Source organism: Pteropus alecto, unplaced genomic scaffold (genome assembly GCF_000325575.1).
Source record: "Pteropus alecto unplaced genomic scaffold, ASM32557v1 scaffold109, whole genome shotgun sequence".
Classification (NCBI taxonomy): domain Eukaryota; kingdom Metazoa; phylum Chordata; class Mammalia; order Chiroptera; family Pteropodidae; genus Pteropus; species Pteropus alecto.
Window position 1 is genome coordinate 8362533 of NW_006494608.1, and position 4990 is coordinate 8367522.

The window sequence follows — 4990 nt, forward strand, 5'->3', positions numbered from 1 at the left end:
TTTTTTAAATTAGAGTATAATATCGGTATGCCTAAATAACAATGAAATACATGGGAGTCACTAGATGAGCTCACATTAGCGTTTACCAGAGCACAGTACAATGTTTGGCTTTGGGCATAGCAGCTTAAAGGCCTGGATACAGGACCACAGAAAAACTGAATGTGATCAAATGTAACTCATTACAGTGAACGGTTAGGGAATCTACTTTCTTGGAGGTAGTTAAAAATGGAATGCCAGGAATGGCTTCAAAAGCAATCCTCCTTCACAGGGGGACTTACCCAGCAGAGAGTTCATGCTGGTAAAGCTTGGTGTGGATTACAAAATGGGTTACATTGACATTTGGGAGCTTTTTCATTCAAAACCAAGTATAGTTCATGTTTCCTTGGACTTCAAATTTATTTTTATGAATTCCTTTGAAGTTCCAAAGGGTTGTCTTGTTCAGTGCTATATGGTTCCTAAAATAGTGGTGGGCATACAGTTGGCATACAATAAATGTTTGCTAAATTAAAAAATGGAGTCACTAGTATGTGGATAAATGTGGAACATTCAGATTTCAGGTGAGAGGGGAAGCATTCTCTGATTTCTGTGATTTTAATGTGCCTATTATGTCTGACTTCAAGCTACCAGCATGACCTTGCTGAACCCACAGTGGGAAGAGAGGTGTATGATTGACACTATGAGCCTAGTCAAGCCAGCTCCAGCACATTCTGATTCCAGCTAATATAACAGATGTGCTTATGACCCGCAATACTATGTTAATTCACACTAAACTATCTGAAATAATTTAATACACTAGAAAGGCCAACAAAAAGAATTTTACTATCACTTGGAAATGACCAACATTCAAACAATTTTTTTGCCAATTTTTATTTTTCTTTTAAACTCATTTCTGCTTGGAAAAAAGCATTGGGCAAAGTAGGTATCTTAATTTCAAAAATAATATACAAGCAATTATCTTTCTTGTATAAGAAATCCACACTCCATGGGCTATGCTGCAAATGTTTCATTTGGAGCCTAATACATCCTTCCATTTAAAAGTAATATCAAGGGTGACTAGGTTGCAGGACAATTCACAAAACCCACAGATCTCACAATGCCCTGGAAGTCTGATATCAATGGTAGTAGTATTCTAGAAACTGTATTCTCAGTTTCAGCCAGGGAAAACCAGATTGTATGCACCTGGCCGCCATCCCAACCATGAGAGACCATACACTTGGACCTGCCATCTGCCAACCACCAGGAGAGTAAAGACCTCTGGCTGCACCCAGAGTAGCCTTCCAGCTCTAAGCTATACCTGTACTGCTCTAATATCAAGAAAGTGGCTAAAAGGACAGGGATTCCCCTGGTGGTGGTAGCAGTGGTACTGGTGGTGATGGTGGTGATGGCAGTAGTTGTAGCAGTAACAGTAATAATAAACCAATAACATTATTGATTATGTGTTTCAGAGCTTTTCTAATTTAATCTTTGCAATAACTCTATAAAGTAGGTAAGATTATTACCCTCATTTTACAAATGAGAAAAGCAAAATTTAGACAATTCAAGTAATTCGATCAAGATTACATGTCTAGTAAGTGGGAAAGCCTTTGGGGAAGGGTCTTAACTCCCTGTATAAACTGTGTAACAGGAGATCATCTGAGGTCATCCTGCATACGAAACATTTAGAAAGCTCAAATAATGTCGTTCACAAATTTTGTTCTCGGCTTCAATTTGGTGGACCTGATCAAAGCTTAAACGGACCTATTAATGCAATGGGAGCCAAATTTTAAGCTCAGCTTATAATATTCTGAAATATGAAAGTAGCCTCAAAAATGAAACAGAACAGAAAAAAAAAGTCTCTATCCCTTTTTCCACAAAGATAGCGCAGAAAGCAAAGCAGGAAGCGCTGGCTGCTCCCAAAGCCAAAGCCAAGGCTTTGAAGGCAAAGAAAGTGGTACTGAAAGGCATCCACAGTCACAGGAAAAAAAAGAAGATACACATGTCTTCCACCTTCTGACAGCCCAAGACACTGCGGCTCCAAAGGCACCCAAACATCCTCAGAAGAACGCCCCCTCAGAGACACAAGCTTGACCACTATGCCATCATCAAGTTCCCCCTACTACCAACAGAGTCAGCCACAAAGAAGACAGAAGACATCAATACACTTGTGTTCATTGTGGTTGTTAAGGCCAATGAGCACCAGGTCAAACAGGCTGTGAAGAAGCTCTAGGACACTGACATGGCCAAAGTCAATGCCCTGATCAGGCCTGATGAAGATGGCCTGTGTTCGACTGGCTCCCAACTATGATGTTTTGGATGTTGCCAACCAAACTGGCATCATCTAAACTGAGTCCAGCTAAGTTAGTAGTATTGTATCAGTTGATTTCCTAGTCTGACAATGACTATGGTACATGGTTATATAAAATATTATTGTTGGAAGGAGGCTTAGGAAGGGTACCCTTTGTACTATTTTGCAACTACTTTTGAGTCTTAAGCTATTTCAAAATTTAAAAAAAAATTAATGAAGTACCATACATGGGGTACTATAGCACCAGATCCATTATCCCCATCTTCCGCCATCCTTTGTACTGTGGCCACTCTCTTTATATTTCCTACTTCTGTGTTTTGTAAAATAGATTTAAATTAGTGTTTAAAAATATTTTTAGCATTTTTGCCTCTTTTAGGTCAATGAAGAATGAAGAATAGCTGGACACTGCTTCTCAGCAGGTCTGGCACTATCTAGATAACTGAATGCTAACATTTCAGAAAGACTGAGATGTAAGTTTTGAGACTTGAGCTCCACAGAACCCTGTGTACTTGTTAAATCACAGATGCAAAGCTAAAACAGACTCCTGTGTTAGCCCCACCTAACACCAAGACAAATATGGTGTCACTACTAGACTGTGTTCTGTTTTTAAAAAGAATTCTTAAAATGCAGTTCATCAGTAAAACAACTTGGTGAAAATAAAATTATCAAGTTCCAAACTTATGTCTCCCTTATGATTTGCACAAGAACATTAAATGTACAGCGGGTCCTCAAATAACACCGTTTCATTCAATATTGTTTTGTTATATCATTGATGAGATGCCATAGGACTTAACTCTTGGTTATAACAATTAGCCTATGGTAAAACTGCTTTCATTACATATCGTTTTGCTTAAAGTCTCAGAACCTATTGATGACATTAAGTGAGAACTTAATGTCTACTAAATATAACTTTAGTTCCTCCTACATTGCCACACAGAACCAAGAGTCCTTTAAAGCTGCACCATAAAAACTAAAATGTTAACCCCCCAAAAAATCTTTCAATAGAAAACCAAGTAGGACAGCCTGTGGACATAGGTTATAGAACTATATTTAGTCACGATTCCCCGCTTCTCATTTTAACAAAACTATTAAGATAATAATAGTTAACACTATGTTGCACTTAATACATTCCTGGCACCATTTTTTTAAGTGCTTTACATATATTAACTCATTCAGTCCTCAAGACATCCACTGTGAGGTAGATATATTATCCTCATTATACCCATGGAAAAACCAAGGCAGAGAATTTAGGTGTTTTGCCCAGGATCACATAATTATTAATGGTCGGTGGTAAAACTAGCTTTTAAAGTGAGACAGTCTGGCTCTCGATGCTGCTACAGTACACTCCAACATCATATATTTTCTCAGAAAAAAAAGAAAGCTTTATATTTTTTCCCTCTCCTTTTTAACAGCGACCAAAACTCCTAGCTGAGGCATCTTTGACTTGCCTCTGGCTGAAACAGAAAATGGAAAGAGGGAATCAGCTCACAGTCTGTTGTGACCACTCATGTCCCCACATTTTCCCTTTTATACATACCCCCTCAAAACACACACAATGACCCTGCACTATAACTTCAAGGTTGACAAGTAAGTCTTTCCGACACCAAAGCCTGAGCTCTTTATGCTAGTGGTCCACAAACAGAATGCCCAGTTGTTAGGCTGACCTGGGACTTTCCCAGTTTTATTTTTCAAAGTGTCACAGCACTGGACACGCCCTCTCCTTCCCCATGATCCTGGGCAAACCTGAAGAGTTGGTCGCTCTGTGTTCTAGAACACCTGGGAAGCTGTTAAAAAGTTGTGATGCCTGAGACAGTCACCCTACCACCGCATCCCTGACACTAGAACAATTCTATCAGACTCTCTGGGTGGTGAAGAGGCAAAATTTGAATTTTTAAAAGGCTCCCCAGGAGATTCTAGTGTGTGTCCTGGGTTGAGATGCTCCCAAGTACAAGCTGGGGGCTTCTAGACTATAGGGACTTCTGACCGACATGCACCGGGCCCTCAGCTCACAGCTGGCCCTAATGCAAGGCCTCCGTCCCGGCTGCCCACTGAGATGGCCTGCGAAAGCTCTTAATAGCCACCGAATTGGAAATGTAAAATGCTGCAGCCACTTTGGAAAACAGTTCAGCAGTTTCTTAAAAAGTTAAACATACAGAGGGGCTGCAGGCACCATGTCCGGCCACAAAGGTGACAAGGAGAAGCCTCTGAAACAGCCAAAGAAACGGGCCAAGAAGATGGATGAGGAAGAAAAGGCATTTAAGGAGAAGCAAAAAGAGGAGCAGAAGAAACTTGAGGAACTACAAGTAAAGGCCGCGGAGAAGGGCCCCTTGGCCACAGTTGGAATTAAGCAATCTGGCAAAAAGTGAGCTGTTCTTTGTGCCTGGGAAAATGGTGATTCTTAATTCCATTCCCATTTTAATATCTGGATTTCCTGCCATAACATCTGTTGCCACCTATAGCTAGAATAAAGTGTTGTCTTGGAGACTGTTGTAAATTTAAGAATAAACTTTTGTAAAATAATAATAACAATAATAATCATGCAGCGGCTCATCTCTTTAGTTCTTCTCACTCAGCCACTCCAACTTTAGCTGTGAGATCAGAGTAAACCCAACCCGGAATCATGTCAAAATGTGTTCTTCATTCTTTGTTCTGTCCTGAATTCTGTACCACCTGGAATTAAACCAACTCAATTTAAAAAAAAAAAAA

At 39.9% G+C, this 4990-nt stretch overlaps 2 pseudogenes; both read left to right on the top strand.

The window, feature by feature from the left end:
* The first annotated feature begins 1372 nt into the window (after positions 1 to 1372).
* Positions 1373 to 2321, top strand: LOC102897401 (annotated as a pseudogene).
* A 2134-nt stretch (positions 2322 to 4455) lies between these two features.
* Positions 4456 to 4650, top strand: LOC112473540 (annotated as a pseudogene).
* The last annotated feature ends 340 nt before the right edge of the window (positions 4651 to 4990 follow it).